This window comes from Lipotes vexillifer, unplaced genomic scaffold, assembly GCF_000442215.2.
Source record: "Lipotes vexillifer unplaced genomic scaffold, Lipotes_vexillifer_v1.1 scaffold1272, whole genome shotgun sequence".
Lineage (NCBI taxonomy): Eukaryota > Metazoa > Chordata > Mammalia > Artiodactyla > Lipotidae > Lipotes > Lipotes vexillifer.
The window spans coordinates 3,628,388-3,639,506 of NW_006779909.1; the positions used below are offsets into that span (position 1 = coordinate 3,628,388).

The window sequence follows — 11,119 nt, forward strand, 5'->3', positions numbered from 1 at the left end:
GGGGTTGTGTGCCTCACCATAGCTGTGTCCTTGGTACTGCTTACTCAGCTTGGCCCTGCTTGCTGTTTGCGTGAGGGCTTTTGAGGTGCTTTATGAATATAAATAACCTTATTATATTTGATAAGGGCAAGGTTTACATTTAAGATAAACTTTAAAGCAGATATAATTTTAAAAAGTGCAAGTGGTGAACTTGCTGATCTTCTAGAGAAGCCAAGAGGCAACTGGAACTCCTGGGGACACAGACGCTGATGGTGGCCATTCTGAGGCGCTCATTCTACCATGAGGACACTAGTGCTGGCAAGTGCCATCTTGGAGTCCTCCCATCTAGCCTATTAGCACCAGGCCTGTTCATTACTGGGTCAGAACCAGCCCCAGGCCCTACAGCCAATCACCCTTGGATAAGCCGCAACCACCAGCAGGCCAGTGGCCACCACACAGGCAGGGCCTGGAAGCTAACTGGGCCAGGGACCAGCCCTACCTATGAGCATGCCCAAAGAAGTCAGCCCCACCACAAGAGAAGGGCCCATGTGGCCCATACAGGGGGCACCCCTATATAGTCCTGGTGACCAGAAGGAAGAGTGCTGCTGGGACCCACAGGATGTCTCCTACATAAGGCCACTCCTCCAAGATTGGGAAACATCCAGCATCACCCTGATGCCAAACCAAACAAGCAGGCAGCATCACCCTGATACCAAAACCAGACAAACATGCCACAAAAAGAAAGAAAAGAAAAGAAAGAAAAGAAAAATACAGGCCAATATCAATGATAAACTTAGATGTAAAAATCATCAACAAAATATCACCAAATCAAATTTAACAATATATTAAAAGGATCACACACCATGGGATTTATCCTAGGGATGCAACAATGGTTCAATATCTGCAAATTAATCAATGTAATATACCAGATTAACAAACTGAAAAATAAAAATCATATGATCATCTCAACTGATGCAGAAAAAGGTTTTGACAAAATTCAACATCCATTTATGATCAAAACTCTCAACCAAGTAGGTATAGAGGAAACACACTGAACATAAGAAAGGACATATATGATAAACATACAGCCAACATCATATTCAACAGTGAAAAGCTGAAAGCATTTCCTCTAAGATCAGGAATAAGACAAGGATGCCCACAGTCGCTACTTTGATTCAACCTGGAATTGGAAGTCCTAGCCACAGCAATCAAACAAGAAAAAGAGGTAAAGGGAATCCAAATTGGAAAGGAAGAAGTAAAACTGTCAGTGTTTGCAGATGACATGATACTACACAAAGAAAATCTTAAAGTTGCCACCAAAACCACTATTAGAACAAATGAATTAAGTTGAAGGATACAAAATTAATATACAGAAATCTGTTGCATTTCTATATACTAACAATGAAATATCAGAAAGATAAATTAAGAAAAGAATCACATTTACACTTCCATCAAAAAGAATAAAATACCTAGGAATAAATCTAACCAAGGAGGTAAAGGACTTGTATTCAGAAAAATATAAGACATTGATGAAATAAACTGAAGACTACACAAACAAACGGAAAGATATACCATGCTCACGGATTGGAAGAGTTAATATTATTAAAATGACCATACTACCCAAGGCAACCTACAGATTCAGTGCAATCCCTATCAAAGTACCAGTGGCATTTTTCACAGAACTAGAATGAATAATTCTAAAATTTATATGGAAACACAAAAGACCCCAAAAAGCCAAAGCAATCTTGAGAAAGAAGAACAAAGCTGGAGGTATCATGCTCCCTGATTTCCAATTACACTACAAAGCTACAGAAATTAAAACAGTATGGCACTGGCACAAAAACAGACACATAGATCAAAGGAACAGAACAGAGAGTGCAGAAATAGACCCACACTTACACGTTCAATTAATCTATGACAAAGAAGGCAAGAATATACCATGGGGAAAAGACAGTCTCTTCAATAAATGGTACTGGAAAACTGGATAGCTACATGCAAAAGAATGAAACTGGACTTCTTTCTCACACCACATACAAAAATAAACTCAAAATGGATTAAAGACTTAAAAATAAGACCTGAAACCAAAAAAACTCTGTCCATATGAGCTTTAATATCAGTCTCAGCAATATTTTGAGGGGCTCTGTCTCCTCAGGCAAGGGACACAAAAGCAAAAATAAACAAATGGGACTACATCAAACTAAAAAGCTTTTGCACAGCAAAGGAAACTATCAACAAAATAGCAGTCTACTTAACGGGAGAAGATACTTGCAAATGATATATGCAACTCATACAACTCAAGAACAAAAAAACCCAAACAACCTGATTAAAAAATGGGCAGCAGATCTGAATAGACATTTTTCCAAAGAAGTTTTATACAGATGGCCAATAAACATATGAAAAGATGCTCAAACCACTAATCATTAGGCAAATGCAAAATAAAGCCACAATGAGACACCACCTTACACCTGTCAGAATGGCTATCATCAAAAAGACTACAAGTAACAAGTGTCGGCAAGGATGTGGAAAAAAGGGAACCCTCATTCAGGAAAGTAAATTAGTACAGCCACTACAGAAAACAGTATGAAGGTTCCTCAAAAAATTAAAAACAGAACTACTGTATGATCCAGGAATTCCACTTCTGGGTATTTTTCCAAAGAAAACAAAACACTAATTTGAAAAGATATGTGCACTCCTATGTTCACTGAAGAATTATTTACAACTGCCAAGATATGGAAGCAACCTAAGTGCCCACTGATGGATGAATGGATAAAGAAGATGGGATACATATATATACACATACACACACACAATGGAATATTAGCCATAAAAAAAGAATGAAATCTTGCCATTTGCGACAACAATGGATTGACCTATAGGGTATTATGCTTAGCAAAATAAGTCAGAGAAAGACAAATACTGTATGATTTCACTTATATGTGGAAACTGAAAAACAAAACGAACAACAAAACTGAAACAGACTCACAGATACAGAGAACAAACGTATGGTTGCCAAAGGGGATGGGGGAGAGAGATGAGTGAAATAGGTGAGAGAGAATAAGAAGTATAAACTTCCATGTATAAAAGAAATGTCACAGGGATATAATATACAGCATAGGGAATATAGTCAGTAACACTGTAATAACTATGTATGGTGACAGATGATAACTAGACTTATCATGGTGATCATTTTGTAATGTATAAAAATATAAAATCACTGTGTTGTACACTGAAACTAATATAATATTGTAAGTCAATTATACTTCAATTTAAAAAAAAGCACCAAAAGGCTGCCTCTATATGATGCCAAAGCATCTGGAAAAAAAGTATGAAATTTAGTTTAAGAAAAAAAAAGACTACACTCAGTTTAAAGTTAAAAAAAATTGCAAGTGGTAAGAAATGAGGAACGTTACATTTGCCTGTGGGATGAACTGAGCTGCAAAATATTAATTCCAAAGGACAAAGAGCAACTTCTGAAACAAACTTAAAGTGCCCTACCCTGCCCATGCCACTGGCGACCATCAGCAAGATATGCGGGCAAAAGAGTGAGGAAATGGGAAAACTTGTGTGAACGCCTTTTGGGTTAACGTTAACTCAGAAGAGGCTGGGCACACATGAGGACCCCTGGGGAAGCTTGGAGAAAGCCATGTGGCTGAAGCCTTTGCTGGGCAGAGAGAAAAAAGTCTGGGGGAGGAGTGAGGTGGAAAGAGCAGGCAGATACCTCAGCTGCTGAGGAATCCCCTGGGGGGAGGGTGACAATGTAACTTATCATCCGAACTAGGTCACTTTTGACGGTGAAGTGGGCAATGCAAAGTCATCAGGACAAGTATTAACTGGGCAAACCAGGACATGTGGTTACCCTCACCGATTTCTTTTCTTGGGAGCAGGGAAGGGAATCATCAAAATTACGACCAGCCACAGCAGATCTTCTAGAGCAAACTGTTGGTCTGTTTGGAAAAATAAAAAGATATCCAACAGTCAGTATGTACTTCAGTAAGGAATAAAATGCACTGGATTTTTAAGCTTCAAAGGACCAACCTACACTACAATTTGGTAGAAAGCATGTGGGGACTATAAGCTTTGGAAAAAGACTTACAAACAGCCTCTGGAACCCAACCTTTGTGAGATGAGGTCGGGACTGGTTAGAGCAGTGAGCTCAAGTGAGTCCTGTCCTAACAAGCTGCTCAAATACAGACGAAACTGTTTTTTTCACTATTATTTTAAAGGGAAGAGAGTTACATAGTTAAACCCTGGGACGACTGCTAGTGAGGGTGTAGAGAAATTGGTTCTTTCACATAATGCTTTTGACTTTATAAACTGCTAACATACTTCTGGAAGCGGTGAATGATGAAACCTCATCTCTGGAGAGGAAGCCCCAAACAACAAACCCAAACAGAGGTTAGGAGGCAAACGTCGCTGAGCGTTTGCTTTGTCATACTACCTCATTTGTCCACGCACCTGTCCTCTCAGGTGGATGCTGCCCTACCCCGATCTAGCACGCAGGCAAAAGAGACACAGGGATGATGGAACCCGCCTGAGGTTTCCCAAGAAGCAACTGAATACATTCCACACACACAACTGTTCACTGAAGCACTATTTATAACACTGAAATCCTGGCAGCAACCAAATGTCCCACGACAGGGGAACGGTGCACCCACACCTACCACGGAGCAGGGTGCACCCACTAAAAATTACAGGCACGACACACTGTGAGATATAAAATTACCATGTAATAATGTGCAGCTAAGAAACCAGGATACAAAAGTACAAGAAGGAAACAACTGTAAAAAAAAACAGGAAAAACAAGACAAAAGGACTATTTTAAAATGGTTATGTTTGCTCTAATAAGATACACATTTATTGTGGGCTTTTTAACGGCCTGTGCTTCACAATGGCTGTCTCGTTCAGGGCTGGCAAAGCCTTGTAAAGAAGGTACTGACTGGGACTTCCTGGGTGGCGCAGTGGTTAAGAATCTGCCTATCAGAGCCAGGGATACGTATTCGAGCCCTGGTCCGGGAAGAACCCACGTGCCTCGGAGCAGCTAAGCCCGTGCACCACAACTACTGAGCCTGCACTCTAGAGGCCATGAGTCACAACTACTGGGCCCACGTGCCACAACTACTGAAGCCCACGAGCCTAGAGCCCGTGCTCCTCAATGAGAGAAGCCACAGAGATGAGAAGCCTGTGCACCGCAATGAAGAGTAGCCCCCGCTCGCAGCAACCAGAGAAGGCCTGTGCGCAGCAACTAAGACCCAACACAGCCGAAAATAAATTAATTAAAAAAAAAAAAAGAAGGTACTGATTATTCTCAATTTCAATGATGAGGAGATGGGGTTGCAAAGACAGCTTGCCCAAGGCCCAGCCACCTCTTAGTATCAGGGCAGCGATGTCTTGGGTACTAGCTTTACTTCACTTTGTAATTTTCCTCCATTTCCCTCACTTCTGTAATGTTGGCACACTACTTCTAGCGTTTTAAAATAAATTAGCAGATGCACAGACATGCTATCTCAGCAAATGTGAATGGAGAGGCAGCTGGGTTAACTTTCAATTGTGTAAATCCTTACGCTTTTATTCAGAGCCTATAAATGTTTTCTATTAATCTCTGAAGGGGTAATATGTCATCAAACTCTGAATCTAACAGGCTGGCTCAGAAGTGAAAGATCAAATTGCATCACTGTTGAGTTCTAAATATTTGTGCCATTTCTCCTCGCCTGTACATTCCACAAACAGAAAGTTCTTATATTTTAGACAGTAACTTTCTGAGAGAGGGACTGTACGTTACCAAAATGTAAGGGTATACAAATCCAAATCCTCCCCAAAGAACAACTGCATGCCACGATGAAAGGAGCTGGAAAATACCATGGACTTTCTGAGAACGCGGACTGAAGCTGATTCGTCCCTGAACCGCCAGCTCCTCACGCACTGCCTGGCACATCAATAAATGTCTGCTAAATTGAATTTCTCCAAATGCTGTGCAGCAGAACCGGCTCAGCCATGGGGAACAGCAAGCAAATGGGTTTATTACCTGCTGCTTCAGAACAAAATGAATAAAATCGTGAGCACAGCATGAACCAGCATCTGATCACAAGAATCAATTTTTCTTACCTGCAAATATATGTTTACAACAAAATACAGGGACTGAGAAAAACTGACTGCTGACTTTTATTTTATGCCTCTACTGGTGGGTTTATAACTGCTCAAGCCAGAGAAATGCCAGTCTAATTCAATGGGTAACCAAAAGGGTAACCTCTCCTTGACTTGAAATAAGACAAACTCAGAGGCTTGTAACCCATCTGTGGCTGGCCTGCTCTATGATTCCAGCATGTCTGCAGCGGTCAGGGACGTTATTACAAAGGTAGGGATGTGAGTGGAAAGGCCCCGGCTCTCAAGTCTGGCAATGTCCCAGGGTGGCTGCGGTTGAGTTACTTAACCTTTCTGAATCAGTTTCCTTCTCTGAAAAATGTCTGTAATAGTCATACTAACCTCACAAAATTGCTTTCAGGTTCAAATGATTAAGGTACTAGAAAATGCTTTGTAAATAGTGAAGCAGATATTGTTGTGACGACGTGTATATGGGAAGGGCAAGGATAGAGGGTGCAGAAAGCCCTGAGTTTTTAAGATACTGACTGGGTAACTTTCCCCTCTTAGACTAACTGCACTACCACTGTCATCTCAGTTCAATAAATATCTGGGTGGTTTCTAAGGGCCAGGAGCCGTGCTGGACTCTGGGGATAAAAGATACAGGCTCTGCCCAGGCGGCAAGTGACATGAAAACAGAGCATTTCAGTGCAGGTTACAACGTGGGACTCCCATGTGAAAGTGTTCAGGAATAGGAGCCCAAGCTGGAAGTTGACACGGCAGCATAATACTCATTTTAAACAGTTGTGGGGTTTTTTTGAGATGTAATTCACATACCATACAATTCATCTATGTCAACTACATAATTCCATGCTTATTTACAGGGCTATGCAACCATCTAATTTTAGACCATTTCAGCCTCCCTAAAAGAAACCCTGTACCATTAAGTCACTCTCCCTCCACCCATCCACCCCCAGCCCCAGGCAAAGACTAATCTGCTTTCTGTCTCTATAGATTTGCCTATCCTGGACATTTTATATAAGTGGAATTGCACAACATATGGTCTCTTATGATTAGCATAATGTTTTCAAAGTTTATCATGTTGTAGCACTTATCAGTACTTATTCCTGTTTATGACTAAATAATATTCCACTGGATGGATGTACCACATTTTATTTATCCATCTCTCAGTTGATGGGTATTTGGGTTGTTTTTACTTTTGGGCCATTTTTTTAATGAATAACGCTACTATGTACATTTGTGTATGACTTTTCGTCTGGATGTATGTTTCCATTTCTCTTGGGTAGATACCCAGGAGTATAACTGTTGGGTCATATAGTTACTCTAAGTTTAATATTTTGAGGGACTGCCAAACTGTTTTTCCCAAGCGGCTGTACCATTTTACATGCTACCAGAAATGTACGAGGGTTTCAGTTTCTCCACATCCTCGTCAACACCTGTTCTCATCTGTCGTTTTGGTTATAGCCATTGTAGTCGGTGTGAAACAGGGTCTCTGTGGTTTTGACATTTCCCTAATTACAAATGATGCTGAGCATCTTTTCATGTGCTTATTTGCTATTTGTATACTTTCTTTGAAAAAATGTCCTTTGCCCATTTCTATATTAGGTTGTCTTTTTACTGCATTCTAAGAATTCTTCATACATGCTGGATACTAGTCCCTTATCAGATACATGATTTGTAAGTATTTTCTCCCATTTTGTTGGTTGCCTTTTCACTTTCTTGACAGCTTTGTTTGCAGCACAGAAGTTTAATTTTTACATAGTCCCATTTATCTATTTCTTTTGTTGCTTGTGCTTTTGGTGTATACCTAAGAAACCACTGCATAACCCAAAGTGACTCTTCTAAAAGTCTTACAGTTTTAGCTCTTATATCCATGATTCATTTTGAGTTAATTTTGTGTAGGGTGTATGTTAGGGGGTCCAACTTCATTCTTTTGCATGTGAACAAAATAATTCTTATTCTAAAAAAGATGACTAAGGCAGTATTTCTAGGAGGCAGCCTAACACATCATTCAAAATACATCCCCAAAATACCTCCATGGCTGCAGAAAACATACCATCACTGCACGTGGAAGAGAATGAGTGAGATAAGAATAAACAGCTGATGTACTCGGTGATATAAATTTGAATCATATATAAATTTTTTGGGACTTCCCTGGTGGCACAATGGTTAAGAATCCACCTGCCAATGCAGGGGACACGGGTTCGAGCCCTGGTCCGGGAAGATCCCATGTGCCACGGAGCAAATAAGCCCATGCGTCACAACTATTGAGCCTGCATTCTACAGTCTGCGAGCCACAACTGCTGAAGCCTGCGTGCCACAGCTAGCGAAGCCCACGCACCTAGAGCCTGTGCTCCGCAACAAGAGAAGCCACCACAGTGAGAAGCCCGCGTACCGCAATGAAGAGTAGCCCCCGCTCGCCGCAGCTAGAGAAAGCCTGCGTGCAGCAACGAAGACCCAATGATGAAGACCCAGCGCAGCCAAAAATAAATAAATAAATTTATTTAAAATAAATCAATAAATAAAATTTTCTCTTCCTTTAGAGAACACATAACGGAGAGGTGTACGGAGGGACGGGGAGGAATCAGATTTACGATACTGGTTCAGGAAGGAACCAATGTCACAACCATCCACCCATTCATTCATCAAGTATTTACTGAGCACCCAGTACATGTCAGGTACCACCGTAAGCACTGGAGGACAGTGAGCAAAGCAAGGCAAAAACGTCTGCCCTCAGCATCCTAGTGGTAGAGCAAAGACCAGAGACAAGAATCCCAACAAATGAACAGTGCTTCAGATGACGGAAAGCACACCGAAGAAAACACACGCTGAAAAAGCTGACTGCAAATGGGAAGCGAGACACAAGGGGCCCTGCGGGAAGAGTGCCCCAGGTGTAAACCAGGAATGACACATGCCTCACAGACACCTTGTAGAACAGTGACGGGCTAAGAGCAAGGGTTCTAGAACCAGAGTGCCTGTGTTCTAATCCAAGCTCAGGACTAGAAGCTACATGGCCCAGGACAAGCTACTTACTTCTCTGGGTTTCAGTATCCTCAAATGTAAAATGGAAGCAGCAGTAGTCGTTACTTTACAAGTTTCCAGGATTAAATGAGTTAACACATGTAAAGCACTTAGAACAATACCTGATACACAGTAAGTAATCCAGAAACATCAGATATGACTGGTGATTAACATCCCTTCAGGAGTGTTGTATGCTCAGAAATTAGCAAGTGACTGAGTAAAAAGAGCACCAAGTGAGGCTTCAGCAAAAGCTCAAGCTTGCCAAGCCTGGAGAAATATGCTTCCAAATTATTGAAAGAGTCAATCCCCAACATGCAAGTCATTCAATGACACTGCTTGCAAGGTCACAGATGGTGTGACTGTCATGGAATAAATCTTAACACTCTCACCCCAGAGAAAATGTTTCTTTACTGGCTTTGACCAGGATCCAGAAATGGGGATGTTTATTCACACTTTTAGAGTTCGGGCACCCATTTCTAATTTTTTTCTCCAAGAATCACTCAACTGGCACTTCCTCACTGCTTTGTCTTATTCCTAGAAGTAGCTGAGACTGCGTTCAGACAATCTGGCATCGAAACAAACCCATTCTCTCTCTTACTGACAGTGCTTGAAGGTGTTTTTTGTTTCTTAAGGACTGTAAAAAGGGCCAAGTGAATCCACCTGATTTAAGTACTCTGCTAACTTCAACAGGCATTATTTGTCAACATGTAACAAGTTTTATGATTATTATAACTGACAACATAATTCCAATTTGGAGAATGTGCCCAAGGAAGTTAGACAACTTCCAACTCTGCGCCCTTCCATACCAAAGTAATTTGGCCAAAGTGATTCGCAGCAGTGTCATTAATAAAACAATGATGGACGGAGGCAGCCTGAGCGCCCACCAATCACTGAATGATCGAGCGAATAAAGGTGTCTCAGCCTGAGGAAAACCTCTATAGCCAGCAATAGTACACAATAATAGTAATAAATAATAATAGCAGTCATTTTCTGAGCCCCAACCATCAATGAGGTATGAAGCTGGGGGCTTTTATAAATGTTATCTCATTGAAAACCTTTTTATGAGATAGTTATTTCTGTTTTACAAAGAAGAAAACAGGCTCAGAAAGGTTCCAGCACCTCCACAAGGCTGGTGTTCAAACTCAGGCCTGACTGTAGTCTTGCCCTTTCTAAGTGTCTGTGTTAATACAAGCAAACATGTATCCAGAATAATAACGGCTAACATTTACTGAGCATTTACTATGCGCCAGGCACTGGGCTAAGCACTTTACATGTATGATTTAATTAATCCCTATAAAAACCTGTTTTAGAGAGAAAGAAACTGAGTCACAAGGAGGCAGAAAGTTAATTAAGGTTATAGCTAAGACGTGAACCCAGGAGTCTGACTGGGTTTTTAACACTTTACTAATGCTCCCTTCCATGAAGTAATATTATGACTTAGAAAAAAAAAAAAAAAGCAAAGTAGTAAATATCAATAGAATACTTAATTGAAGCAGTTAAGGGTTTGACTTGATTATTTTCACATGAAACTGTTCACCTCTCTGAGGCACTGCCCTAGTTTGAGCCCTCAGCACCATCCAGACTTGCTGGGCTCTGTCCATCCACCCAACACACATGCACAGATGCCTGCCATGAGCCACGGCAGAGTTCCGGAGGCCAAGGATACAGGGCAACTGACACAGACTCAGTCCTAACTGTCCTCCCCACAGACTCCTCTCTGCCTAGCCAGCTCTCACCCGGGCTCTGCTCACGGGTCCTCAGAGGCTGGTGCTCAGTTCCAACATCACCTTGGCAGAGGCTTTCCCTGGTTACACTAAACTAACGTTCTCCTTCCTCCCCTATTCTATGCTGCCACGTGTTTGCTGTCTGATTTTTTACCTACAAAGAAAGCCCCATGAGGGCAGGGACTGTGCCTGCCTTGTTTATTTCCTTCATCCCCAGAGCTTACAAGGGCGCCGGGCAGAGAAGACTCCCCTAATTATATGCTGAATGAAAAAACTTTCCTGTTTTTAGTCTCTTTCCC

At 41.4% G+C, this 11,119-nt stretch overlaps 1 protein-coding gene across 2 annotated transcripts in view; it reads right to left on the reverse strand.

Annotated features, from left to right (window-relative positions):
- TAMM41 (TAM41 mitochondrial translocator assembly and maintenance homolog) overlaps positions 1–11,119 on the reverse strand; it is a 54,656-nt gene that overhangs the window by 26,813 nt on the left and 16,724 nt on the right. The window lies entirely within an intron of this gene.